Source organism: Oncorhynchus masou, chromosome 18, assembly GCF_036934945.1.
Source record: "Oncorhynchus masou masou isolate Uvic2021 chromosome 18, UVic_Omas_1.1, whole genome shotgun sequence".
NCBI lineage: Eukaryota > Metazoa > Chordata > Actinopteri > Salmoniformes > Salmonidae > Oncorhynchus > Oncorhynchus masou.
The window spans coordinates 35,009,831-35,024,686 of NC_088229.1; the positions used below are offsets into that span (position 1 = coordinate 35,009,831).

At 42.5% G+C, this 14,856-nt stretch overlaps 1 pseudogene; it reads left to right on the forward strand.

The window, feature by feature from the left end:
* LOC135504474 (kazrin-like) overlaps positions 1-14,856 on the forward strand; it is a 204,092-nt pseudogene that overhangs the window by 170,164 nt on the left and 19,072 nt on the right.

Consider the following 14,856-nt stretch of genomic DNA (forward strand, 5'->3'; position numbering starts at 1 on the left):
ATTCTTATTTTCAATGACGGCGTGGAACAGTGGGTTAACTGCCTTGTTCATTATCTATGCATAGTCACTTTGCCCGTACCTACATGTACAAATTACCTCGATTAACCTGTACCCCCACACATTGACTTGGTACACCCTGTATATAGCCTCATTAATTTATTTTGTTAGTTTTTATTATTTTTTCTTTAGTTTGTTTGGTAAATATATTATATACAGGTGGACTCCAATATATATAAAACTCTTCTCAGCATTGCTGTTTAAGGGCTTGTAAATAAGCATTTCACTGTTGTGTTTGGCACATGTGACAAATAAAGTTTGATTTGATATTTGACAGTCACTCTCATTTGAAGCCCGCTTCAAAGTGTGACCAAAGTAAAAAATCAATAACCTGGCAATGTTCCATTGATTTTTATGACATATGTTGCCACAGCCTGCAACTGAGGGACTCATCCACTCCTTTATCTCATCCCTTCTGGACTATTGTGATGCCCTGTTTGTTGGTGCATCTGCCAAGTACCTAAGAAGGCTACAATATTCTCAGAACTGTGCTGCACGTGTCCTCAATCACACCGCGAGCACATCACTCCAGTGCTGTTCAACTTTCACTGGCTCACCATATTCTCATGCATTGACTTTAAAATCCTGGTTCACACCTACCAAGCTATCCAGAACTCAGAACACACGTATCTGTCTGACCTCATTCTACCCTGCTGCCCCACACGCAACCTTCGCTCCTCCAGATCCATCTCCTTTCAGCAGCCCTGGGTGACAGGGCTTTCAGTTGTGCCGCTCCTCGGCTTGGGAACACACTTCCAATCGCTGTCAGGGCTGCATCAAATCAAATCAAATGTATTTATAAAGCCTTTTTTACATCAGCAGATGTCACAAAGTGCTTATACAGAAAACCAGCCTAAAACCCCAAACATCAAATAGACAATGTATATAGACTCTCTTTTTTTCTTTTTCTACTGTGTTATTGACTTGTTAATTGTTTACTCCATGTGTAACTCTGTGTTGTTATCTGTTCACACTGCTATGCTTTATCTTGGCCAGGTCGCAGTTGTAAATGAGAACTTGTTCTCAACTAGCCTACCTGGTTAAATAAAGGTGAAATAAAAAAATTAAAAATAAAAATCAAACAATGCTGGCTAGCAACGGTGGCTAGGAAAAACTCCCTACGAAGGCAGGAACCTAGGAAGAAACCTAGAGGGAAAAGGCTTTGAGGGGTGGCCAGTCCTCTTCTAGCTGTGCCAGGTTGAGATTATCAGAGTACATGGCCATTAAACCCAGATCGTTCTTCATGATGTTCAAACATTCATAGGTGACCAGCAGGGTCAAATAATAATCACAGTGGTTGTAGAGCAGGGATGGGCAATTCCAGTCCTCGGGGGCCTGATTGGTGTCACAGTTTTGCCCCAGCCCCAGCTAACACACCTGACTCCAATAATCACTTAGTCATGATCTTCAGCTTAGAATGCAATTTGATTAATCAGCTGTGTTTGCTAGAAATGGGGGAAAAAGTGTGACACCAATCAGGCCCTCGAGGACTGGAGTTGCCCACCCATGTTATAGAGGGTGCAGCGGGCCAGCACCTCAGGAGTAAATGTCAGTTGGCTTTTCATAGCCGAGCATTCAGAGGGAGGGAGGGAAACAGTAGGTCCGGTGAACAGGTTCCATAGCACCAGGCAGAACAGTTGAAACGGGGGAGAGGGAGATGGGAGAATAAGAGGAAGCATACTTAAGTTCACACAGGACACCAGTTAAGACAGGTGAATTTCACCAGATAGGACAGACTGGCCCTAGCCTACATAGACTATTGCAGCATAGATGCTGCCGGGGGTCGGGGGACACTGTGGCCACACAGGACACCAGTTGTCCGACGTTACCCCCGGACAAGTCCAACCAGGCAGGATATAATCTCACCCGCTTTGCCAAAGCACAACCCCCACACCACTAGAGGGATATCAACAGACCACCAACTTACTACCCTGAGACAAGGCTGAGTATAGCCCACGAAGATCTCCTCCACCGTACTAGCCCAAGAGATGACAGGAAGATCACATCAGTGACTCAACCCACTCAAGTTGAGTACAGAGGCTGGCCTCATTTAAGGCACAGCTAAAGACTGAGCTATTCTGAAAACTTTCAAGGACCTACACTGCGTGTACCAAACATTAAGAACACCTTCCTAATATTGAGTTACACTCCCAAACACACAGGAAGAAGGCGTGTGAAAAACCCAGCAGGGTTGCAGTTCCTGGCAACGACTACCATACCCCATTCAAAGTTAACTAGGTATCTGATAGCTATTGTGCAGTGATGTTGAGACCTATAAGTACCATTGCGCCAGAGCCACAAAAGGCTTTTCTGGTCTCAGAGGTATTGACGATGCTTCTTGAGTGGCGTTGTGTTGGTGTGCAAAGGGGTTGTAAGGTTGCACCCAGATTGGGATGGAATTTCCACTCTGCTACACCTTAGCATCCCGTTCCCCACTCAATGAGTCAGCAGAACGAGAACTCTACAGGGACATGTCTCCCCAATTGAACCCCCCTCCCCATCTACCTCTTTCACTCAGTCTGAAGAGGGAAAAACAATCAAAAAATGCACCCCCCTCTAGACAGTTGCTGTCATTCCCTATCAATTTAGACCTCCGTTTCCATTCCAGCCAAGTCCAATTTCAGCAGCCTCGTGGCCGCCAGACATTGACAAATCAAATCAAGTAAGATGTTATTTGTCACATGCTTTGTAAACAACAGGTGTAGACGAACAGTGAAATGCTTACTTACAGGCCCTTCCCAACAATGCAGAGAGAAAAATCAAAAAATTATACAAAACAACTATAACACGAGGAATAAATGCACAATGAGTAACAATAACTTGGCTATATACACAGGGTAGCGGTACCATGAGCAGTTTTATGAGGTAATTTAGGTAGATACAGTGCCTTGAGAAAGTATTCACACCCTTTTTTTCCACATTTTGTTGTGTTAAAGCCTGAACTTTTTGTCACTGACTTACAAACAATACCCGATAATATAAAAGTCCAATTATGTTTTTCAATTTTTTTTTAACAAATTAATTAAAAAGCAAAACCTATAATGTCTTGAGTAACTATGTACGTAACCCAGTACAAATTTGCATAAGTCACATAATAAATTGTATGGACTCTGTGTGAAATAATAGTGTTTAACATGAATTTTTTATGACTACAGTCCCTCATCTCTGTGCCCCACACATACATTTATCTCTAAGGATCCTCAGTCAAGCAGTGAATTTCAAACACAGATTCAACCACAAAGACCAGGGAGGTTTTCCATTGCCTCACAAAAAAAGGCACCTATTGGTAGATGGGTAAAAAAATAAATACAAAAAACGGACATTGAATATCCCTTTGAGCATGGTGAAGTTATTAATTACACTTTGAATACATCCAGTCACTGCAAAGGTACAGGCATCCTTCCTAAATCAGTTTCCAGAGAGGAAGGAAAACCGCTCAGGGATTTCATCATAAAGTAACTATTTTAAACAGTTACTGAGTTGAATGGCTGTGATAGAAGAAAACAGAGGATGGAACAACAACATTGTAGTTACTCCACAATACTAACATAAATAACAGAGTGAAAAGAAGGAAGTTTGTACAAACACATATCCTCCAAAACATGCAATAAGGCACTAAAGTAAAACTGCAAAAAATGGCAAATCCAACACATCTGTGAGTACCACCCTTCATATTTTCAAGCATGGTGGTGGCTGCATCATGTTATGGGTATGCTTGCCATCGGCAAGGGAGTTTTACGATAAAAAGAAACAGAATAGAGCTACGCACAGGCAAAATCCTAGAGGAAAACCTGGTTGTCTGCTTTACAACAGACATTGGGAGACCAATCTACCTGTCAGTAGGACAATAACCTAAACACAAGGCCAAATATACACTGGAATTGCTTACCAAGACAACATTGAATGCTCCTGAGTGGCCTAGTTACAATTTTGACTTAAATCGAATCAAAATTGAATGACTGTTTAGCAATGATCAGCAACCAACCTGAGAGAGCTTGAAGAATTTAAAAAGTAATAATGTGCACATATTGTACAATCCAAGTGTGCAAAGTTCTTAGACTTACCCAGAAAGACACAGGTGTAATCACTGCCAAAAGTGATTCTAACATGTATTGACGCACAGGGTTGAATACTTATCTAATCAACATATATTAGTGTTTTCTTTTTCATATCATTTTTTTTTTTTTACAAATGTGAGATTCTTTCCACTTTGACATGACAGAGTATTTTGTGTAGACCGTTGACTAAAAATTACAATTAAATCAATTTAAATCACATTATGTAACGCAACAATATGTGGAAAAACTAAAGGGTGTGAAGGTACTGTAGGGGTAAAGTAACTAGGCAACAGGATAGGGGGTCCATGCCAAATCTTTTCAGCCTTCTGACAGATTGCCAGACCATTCAGACACACGGGTAAGGTTCGAGAATCTCCACTGTTTCTATTGGAAGAGAGAGGAAGAGGAGAGAGAGGTAAAGGGAGAGAAAGCTAATCACAGAAAACCCAGAGAAAGGAGTGCACAACAGTCTGAGGTGCAGTGGAATGAGATACTCATTGAAGGTTATTTTAAGGTAGTATAAAGGCAAACTGTTCACTCTCTCTCCCAATTGTTTGTTGTTAACCAATGATGGAGACTTAAAGGTGTGGAGGAAAAGTTGAAGAGTGATGCTTATATTTTCATAGAATTAATGTTTGTTTAGCCACACAATGAACTAGAGCCTTGATAGAGACAATGTGGCATTGACGTAAGCTTACTGGTATGTGAAGTTGTGTAGAAGTGTAGTGAACAGTGTTTTCCTGACGACTCAAACTGAATTCTTCCGCTGCTTTATGTTCGCTACATACTTCAGTCTGAGACTGCCATTGTTGAAGTTGTTTGTGGTGATGTCAAAATGAGGGGGTTGTACAAAACAAATTAGTCAGTGATTGGATCATCTCTAACCAATCAGAGTAGCAGTATGTTTTTAAACGCTGCTTTACCTGCTTTAGCCAATAATGAAAGTGGGACAGCATGGTCCAGTGGTCCAGTGGCATGTTCTGGCTCTGGCCCAACCCATCTGTTTCTGGGACTAATCAGAACGGTTCGAATGTGTTTACGTTCTGGAAAACGTTGGGTAGGTACTCAGATCTTCTGCGGAGAATAAACTAGCGTCCGCAGTCGTGGCGTAGCATTTTGTTAGCCAGAGCAAGGAGTTTGGATAGGCAGGCAAGGGAAGTGTAGTTGTGTAGAAGTGATATTTGCATTATTTGCATTATCTTCTTATATCACTATATCCATGTTTTTCCAAACCAGGAAAGGGCTAGCTGATTCAGAATTCCCACAGAGGTGCTGATGTTTTGGTTTTATAGCTGGTGTCTTGTCAGCTCTGACTATCCTCCATCTTCTAACTGACACGTACTTGTTACTACTGTCTGATATAGTGCGAGAGTCATGTTTATCTCTCCATCAGTGCACCAGAGACACTGGGGATAGCAACACCAGTCCCATAATGTACTGATCCCATTGCATAGCAACTGAAGGATGGCTGCCATTATGCAAATATACTCGTTTAAACAGTCATTTACATGGACATATCTTATTTACTGTTTCTATGAATCATGATAAGTAGAGAAGCAGATTTGCTTGGTGAATTGGAGAGGAGTGGCTGGAGGGATGGAGGGGTGTTAATGCATGCACATATTTCACAGTTTCAAGCAAGCAGCCAAATTTCATTGGTCATTAGCCTCAATTGTGTCCCTTTGAAACCTCAGAATGATAAGATGTTGGTAAAAAAAAACATTAACACCCAAATGATTTGAATTTGTATAATGCACTTTAAACTTACCGTGAATGTGCTGTGAGCATTGAATGACACAAAATATCATATAGCACTGCTTTGGTTGTAGACCTAGTAGCTTATATACTGATTGTATAAGAGCAAGTTTCAATCAATCATGGTTGGGTGCTGGCCACAAGTTGATGAATGTGCTAGCTCAAGTATGATATGCCAACTTAATCATTTTGAAAGCGCAAATTTGTAGTTAAGTTATGGTTTGACCGATGAGCGGTCATAGTGTACTAGTTGAAGTGAGGCAGTTGAGTTCGTTCCATTTGGCAAGTGAACTAGGTCCACTTCAGTAGTTCATTTCAAAATGGCTGGAGTCAGGTGCTACCTCAAAGTTTGTGACTATGCTACGCAAGACCCTGTTTGGCTTGTGAGATAGCTGCGAGCTGCCACTTGGCAGGCGTGCTAGCTAGCACAAATTAGTTGGATGTATTAGCCAGTGGGGAACAGGTGGCGGTGAAGGCTCGGCTTGTGGAAGATTCATTACTCCTCAAAACCCTGAGGAGAGAATGTACAGCCCTGACGGATTCCTCTCATTCGTTTACATGTAGCTCACCGTCGCTCACAGTGCTGCTCCACAGCAAACGAACACTGCTACTGCTTTATCTTTAGTATCGTACCAACTTCATCCACTGTCTCACACACCTCTCACATTCTGTGGACTCACAGGTCTGACAGTCAAAAACCTTGTATTGTTGTACATTGACGTCCATGTGAAGAATTGACACTAAAGGGGCTAAGCTAGCTAGGCTACTATTCATCCTGTGAATTTGAAAGAGTTTTTGATGATGCTAATAGTGGTCTCGATCAGTGAGAAAGCCTGTTCGAAGGGATTGTGTGTGATTTGCTTTTCAATGTTGAGTGGGGAGAAGCGTAAACACGTTGCTTCACTCGAGGCATCAAAAGCGAGTCAGTGACACAATGGTGCCCCTATTCTTTTGTGCCACAACCATGTGTGGCTGCCAGAGTGATTGAATACTAATTAGCTGTGCAAACTGAATGACTGCATGGGTTATTATAGATTACATTGTTTATTATGCAGGTTTTTATTTTGCTCACAAGGCCATTTCTGTCTTAGTGATTCAACTGCACTGCACTAGGAGTTGTTTATTGAGCTCACAGGTGTGACTCTGTATTTGTCTCATAAGCTCACATCCATCCTCACATCCATCCACATATAGAGTATGCTTTCATATTTTACTATCATCTCAGTGAAGGCCATATCCATGAGGGTGCCACTATGCTTCAATGAAAAGAGCAGTAGCTACACAGCGCATGCCCAGCCCCTTAGTACACACTACACAGGCAGCCTCAATGATAGTGAATAACCAGATAGTCCTGAGGAGGAAAGGAAGGAGAGCAGGAGAGATTGCACTTATCGGGAGACTCACTCTGGGTGTCATTTGTCATGCAGAGCTGTGGTGCTTGCTCGCCTCATCCCTAGCTCAAAGGAAGCATAAACGCTGACAAATAGGCTGCCATCTTCCTCCCCTGCCACCACCACCTCTCATTCTGGAATGTTTCAGTGCTTCGCTCGCCTGCAGAGAGGCTGCAACTCTCGCTAACTACAATGTAACATATTCACAGACAGAGACATCAGAAATGGCTTGGGTACTTGCCGGAGGTCTCTTTCAATGGGGTGTGTGAACTTAGTTCTCTCATCCCCTCTGACGAAGTTAACATACAACTTTGATGCAATAGTATGTTTTCATAAGGCTAAAGATGCTATTCAATCAACCTGATACCCAGAGTTTTGCAGTGTGAGACGTAACATCTAATCAAAGTGTATCTGGTTCACCAGGTTATTACAGATTCAGTAGTAGACCTTTGTGTTCATTTCTCTGTGAAATAATAAACTTCAAACCCACTACTCTTACAGTGAACGGTTCAGGAACACTTCTTTGCCTTCCACTGGGAACGTGTGTTTATCTGTTTCGATTGGATACGACCCAAGTGAGCGTTGCCTCAGTCAGTCCTGTAATTGTTTTGTATGATTTGTGTGGTGTGTTGACGAGATAAAACCCAATATTATGTGCTCAGCAACGTCCTTATGACTCCTTAATGTGCTGCCCAAGCATGGATCAATAAAGGCCAACTTAATAAGTAATTCAATTCTCAAACATTACTAAATGTTGTGTGAATTTGTGTTTCCAAAATGGCCTGTGGTCTCACTCTCCCAATGAAGTATTACTGCTTGGGATGCTTCGCAAAATGTACGTCTATTATCGGCTCCATTAATTACACCTCAGCATAATGACACGCCGGTGGTTTTATTCAACCACTCCCCTAATAACCCTTTCACATTACATTGTAGTTATTTAGCAGGCACCCTTATCTGGAGCCACTTACAGGTTCATTTCAGTCAGTGAACACACAGAAAGTACAGAAAGTTCTGAATAACAGCATGATGCAGGTATCACAAAAGCATTGAAATTCTCTGAAAGCTTTGTTATAGATTCTGAGAAGACACTCTTCCAAAGTGATGAGTAGCAAGCTGCATTCTGTGAGAGGTGGTAAAGCCAATGCTATGGTATATTTGCAAATGCAGGGTCATGTTCATTAGGGAACGCAACGGAAACATTTTTGCAACTGAAAATTAAAAAAGAGTGTTTCTTATTAGACAAATACAGGTAGTCCCACCGTGTTTTTGTTTTCCTCTGTTTGGCGCTTAATGAACATGACCCAGTTGAAACAGGAAACATACTAGAGCGGTCTCCAGTCAGCCCAGTTAGCTGAGAAGCAAGTTGCTGAGTGGGGATTGCTGGGAAAGCTGCGGGCGACGTGCCCACTGGGCACTAATGAGCAGGGTTGAGATGGACGCTCCAGGAAAAGGTCGCCACCCACCACGGGAAAGAGATCACATGACCGTAGTGCCATTTGAGTGATGGGGGGTGGGAACAATCAAGCCAACAAACACAACCAAAGTGTCTTGATTTGATTGGCCACTGTGGAAGTTAATAAGGACATTAGTTATGGATGTCATCCCGTGTGAATTCTGAGCATATTATGTTGAATTTTTCTGGAACTCATAGAGCAACCCTTTGTAAACTGTAGATGGAATGGATTTTCTAAAGGGAATAATGCCAAATGATTATTACAGAGGATGTGCATCCAGACATTTGTGTTTCTTCATCAAGTAAGGCATAAGGTTATGTTCTTGGAGATGGCCCAACATCTGAATATTATTATCCTATTGTAAGCTCTCTGCAATGAGCCACACAATCATTTTTAGTCCAGCCACATCTTAACCTTGGCACTCCACTGAAAATGGCGTATGTAACTGGACCTATGTTTCTCTGCTCAATTTCCCCATTCATTATTGTGTCGTTTCTGTGTCCTACTGGGATATTGGCGCTGGGACATGAGAATAGTCTGATTTTGATATTTGGCAGTTGAGATGGGGATGCGCTGTTTTCTCCAGCTTCTCCTGAGCCGGATGACTCAACTCATTCCTTTTATAAATTAGTCTCAATTAATCCAAGTAGGACGTTTTTCTTTGTATGAAAATCATTCAATGTTTTAGCTGCATATTGGTCAGAGCACACCTTCTGAAGAACTGTCTTGTTCTCAGTTTGTTTGAATGTAGAAGCATCGATCTAAATACTGTACATAATGACAGTTGAACCTTTGTTCTTCTGTATGCTTTTTTTCAGTCACTTTACCATCTTTGTCCTGTTGATTTCTGTGATGATTTCAGTGGAGGCATTTCTTGCTATGCACTTCATTGGCATGATTTGAATTTCTCTGTGTTGTTCAACAGCTAACAGTCATGCAAAAGGGCAGCAGTTTGCAGTAATATTTACAACAAACAAACTCTTTCTCATTCCGTCCCCCTTTCTACCTCCATCTCTCCGTCCTACCATGTGTTGCTATATAAGAGCAGGGAATAGTCGGAGATACCATGAACAATTAACTGTGATATTAAACTCCCAGTCTCTCTTTCCCTCCTTCCCTTCTGTGTTACAGTACAGTTTAGAGTACCATCAATACCAAATAGAGACCTAACCTATCTATCTCTTGCGCTAGCTCCTTTCCCTGCTCTCTCCTTCCTTCCTATCTGTTTTACAGTACCGTTTAGTACCGTTTTACAGTACCGTGGCCCTACCATAATTTCCATAACCAATTCAGGACTAACTATCTCTGTACCTCTCTCCCTACTTAACAGTACAGTTTAGAGTATCACCCTTTCATAACAAATAGAGCCCTAACCTCTCTCTTTCTCCTTGTCTCCCTCCATAGTTTTGTTGCGGGAGGAGGTGGCCCAGCTCCAGGAGGAGGTGCACCTGCTGAGGCAGATGAAGGACATGTTGAGTAAGGACCTGGAGGAGGGCCACGGCGGCTGCTCCGCCGATGTGCTCTCAGCCACCGAGCTCCGCGTGCAGCTGGCCCAGAAGGAGCAGGAGCTCGACCGCGCCAAGGAGGCACTGCAGGGTGAGTAAGCGGGCTGACGGGGGGCTAAACAGTGAAAAGTGTGTAAGCAAACGCACCGAGAGATCCAGGACCAAGGCAACGGCCCCAACAGGGCAACGGCCCAAACACACATCCCAATATGGAGTGAAGACAGTAACATATCTATTGATCCTTTTATTAGGGAAAAATCAATGTCTTATATTATATTATATTCAAAGAAAAATAATGACCTCATTCGATATCAAAATAAGCACTTCACGGGTTGTCATGGGAATTTGTGTCTACAACTGTTCGTTGGCAGAGGCCAACGCTCGTACACAGAAAGTAATACAATATAGCATAGGATATAATGGTATAAAATACAATAACACAATATTACACTAATGGCCTCTATGTTTAGCTCTGAATAGCTACACACTGGGCACAGAGGTCAATTCAACATCTATTCCAAGTTGGTTCAATGTAATTTTGTTGAAATGACGTGGAAACAACGTTGATTGAACTAGTGTGTGCCCAGTGGGTAGCCTCTGAACTTAAATATTTTATGAGTGGTCTGCAATGAAAGCCAAAGCAAACAGACTCCTGCAGACACTAAGAGTAATCGCAAGTAATGAAAGCTGAATTAAGAGTGGCTTCTGTTATCTTACAGGGTCTAGAGAAGTTAAGCAGGACGGCTTTGCTCTATGATCAAGCTCCCCTGCGTGGGAGAACAAGGGAAATTGCTTGTTGTCATCTCTTAATTAATAGAAGTTTGTTTTCGTTGCTCGGGAATAGCTTTCAGCACTGATAGTCAAAGAACTAATGTGAAGTGACATGCGAGTACTTTGTCATCTACTGTACTATAGGCTGGTGCAGGTACTAGGGTAATCAATTCTGAGGCCAGAGTCTGATATGTCCTCCCTATCTTTTTTGGTTGATATCAAAGGGTAAAAGAGAAGCTAGCTAGCACTTTAGTTGCCATGACACCCATAGTTGAGCTTGTACATTTTTCCCCCGCTACTATGACACTCTGTGAGGCCCCACTGTGACTCGCTAATGTCAAAAACATTACTCAGTGGCGCAGATGTCACTGCATCACAGTGCTAGATGCGTCACTACAGACCCGGGTTCAATCCCAGGCTGTATCACAACTGGCCGTGATCGGAAGTCCCGTAAGACAGCGCACAATTGGCCCAGTGTCATCCGGGTTAGGGGAGGGTTTGGCCGGGGGGGGGGCTTTATTTAGCTCATCGCGCTCTAGTGACTCCTTATGGTGAGCCAGACTTCTGCAGGCTGACCCCAGTTGCCAGTTGAATGGTGCTTTCTCTGAATCATTGGTGCGGCTGGCTTCCGGGTTAAGCAGGCCGGTGAAAAGAAGTGTGGTTTGGCGTGTCATCTTTCGGAGGACGCATGACTCGACCTTTGACTCCCGAGCCTGTTGGGGAGTTACAATGATGAGACAATATGGACATTGGAGAGGGAAAAAAAGGGTAAAATACAGTAAAATATGACTCAGAGACTGATATATCATTACCCCTGATTGCCCCTGGTGATCTTAAGTATGACAAAGTAAACCACATTGAGTGAGGTGGTGTTATGATCGAGCTAAAGGTGGGGGTCCATTACTATAACAACTCGTGGCACCCTTGTTACCATGGACGTCATCTGTAGCTAGCACAAACTGACCACACTGTGTCAAGGTCCTACCACTGGAACTGCGATCTTAGCGTGAGCATCAATAGCGCTCACAGCCTGGTCCCAGATGCAGGAAATGGCATGTTATGTTGAAGATGTCCCTAGTGGTGCCACTTTCAGCCATGGCCAAGCAGAACCTGGAAACATCTGTTCTCCCCATTTTGGCTCATTTAAATGTTTGTGTTGTTGTGCTGTTTGTTTTCCATAAATGCGGGAATGCTTTCTCGCTCTGGTTCGGCATACTTACGAGCAGTAGCACGAATAATTATAGTGTGTGGGTTTGTTTTGATAGATGAGAGCTAAACCCAGGAGAGTGGACCTATGTGGCCAAAGTAGCGCTGTCCTCATGTGTACTTAAACCATGGCAACCGTAGAACACTGGGCCCCGTTAAAGGAACAGTAACCTTTTCACACAAGTCATTAGCAGTGTCATAACGCTAGCCCTTTCAGTGACTTGGCTAGCAGAGATGTGAACAACACCCTCCCCCTTTGCTGTTAGGAGGGGAGGGGGAGCAGTTTTATGACTTTACAACCACGTTGTAAATTCCTCGTCTCCCTGACCATGCAGTATGGGAGAGAGAGTGTCACAGTAGAACAACGGAACTCTCTCGCCAAATTCTACTACATCCCCGAATTTGAGAATTGAACAATATTCCTATTTTGTAGAATGTGTAAACGGTCGGTGGATAAGCCAGCTACGACCCGGTCCATTTTGTTTCATGTTTGTGACCTCATGAAAGACAGTACAGTCACATTACTCTAACTCTGTTTATATAGGTTCCTCAGTTATGAGGCTTGCATCTAATTATTGTATAAAATAAATGAGTAAAGATAACTATTTGTGAAATTATGTAATGTGTTGTTAAGCTTTAAAATTAGAATTGTCTCATGTAAAGTTAAACTACTCAGTAACCACTCCCAAGTGAATAGACATTGGTTGTAAATTATGAACCAACCTCTTTTCTACATTTCTATAAAAGCCCCGTGACAAACTCACCTCAGTTCCAAATAACGGGAGGACTTGTCCTCCACGTTGAAAAGGGCTAATTTCAACTATACAGGCCAGGAAATGAGAGCGCTTGCTTCACACGTGAAACGGTATGAACTCTGAAGTATTGATCGTTCAAGAAGAAGTGAGTCCTAGATTACAGCCTAACAGACTGCAGCTGTAAATCTAGTATGAGAACACTGACCGACGCGGAAGCATCTGCAGAGTGAGATGAACCTCTTAGACCAAGTGAACCTCTCACACAACGACCCGGGAGATGCCACAAAGGATGAGGGCGACATCGAATGGGCAAACCAGAGCCTCACATCACCAGCTCAACTATTGAAGCCAGCTTCCTGTAAATATAATGCATTGCTTTTCCAAATGAGCGATCGTTAGTGGCATATGTATTTATGTGAGAATAATTTCCCAGGTCCAATAGAGACCCCTGTTCCTTAGTCTCCCTTCCATAACCCCCTTCTCTTCTCTCTGAATCTATCGTGTTATAAACAAACTGTTTTTGTTCAGTCCACTAGGGACTTTATTTACTGTATAATGTTATTATGTATTGTATATTCTGTAATTGTTTAATTAGTTAGTAAATAAATAATTGAGAATTTGTGTATGGATGATTCATAAGTAAAGGCTGGGTTTGTGCAGATAACCAAGATTTTACGACGTTCAGATAAGACTTATATTAGGTAAAGAATAATTAATGACTGACTGCTATTGATATAAAAGATCTTTAAGAGTGGATTCGGGAGATAGCCGCTCTATATAAAATAATACTTCCGTGGTTCCCCAGGTTATTAATGAGTTAATTGTTGCATGATTTAATTAAATCATGTAATCAATTAAACGTTAGGTAATCAATTTGATAAAATAGCATGTCATATTAAAGAAGTCAGAGACACAAAAGCAGTTAGCTAGCACTTCTGTTTTCCTTACTGTTACCTGAGTTAGCGAAGTTGCGTAGGCCCACTAGGGGACTCATGAGTTCTTCAAGCTGGCGGACCATTTGGTTTGAAGTACCTTCTGGTGGGAAACAGAAGTGTTCTGGAGAGTATCTTGTCAAATAGAATGATGCTCGACTGCTGCAAATTAAACTGAGGCAGATTGTTGTTTCTGTTTGATTTAACCCAAACTAAATCCTCGCCTGGGGAAAAGAGCCCAAAGTTTTGAGAGCATAAGCTCTTATAGGGACTTTGATTACCTCTCCTAAAGATTGATGTGATACAGGACAACTCTGTGGTTTTGTGTTTATCTGTCGGGATGGAAAAGAAGGCTGGAGGGGTGCAGATGAGTGACAGAGACGTGGATGGCACCTTGTTTCTTCTGCTGTTGCATGCCAGCAGAGAATTGCAGTATATTGTTCCATTGGGTTTTATACAGGGTGTTGTTACTACCTTAGCTCTGAGTGAGTTAGTTCCCGACGTTTGGAGAGTTTTGTATCTGAGTAAATTAATCCAAAAGTGGAACAAGGGCACCTTCAATCCACCCACCCTCCTTTTCTCAATCCCAGATACAATAAGCACTTATCAGCTATCTCCCTCCCTCCTTCCCTCTCTCTCTTTCCCTCTCATTGTGTATCCCTCTAACACAGCCCCATCTCTGTGTGAAGCCCTCTGCTCAGCCCACTCCATGCCGGTCATTGGGCTTTGAACACTGTAATTGTTTTGGTGGATAATTGCCACCCGCTCATAATTGTAGGTTTGTTGTGATGCCCGTGAATGCTCAAGCTAGCAGGAGTGGGCATGAGAAGGACAGGGTAAGAAACATACCCAAGTTAGTTAGGTGCAAGGCATAGAGTGGATAGGGCTATATATAGACAATTGCAGCAGAAGGAAACACGTAAAAGAGGCAGCTTAGACATAGCCTAACCTACCTTGGCAAAAAACAAG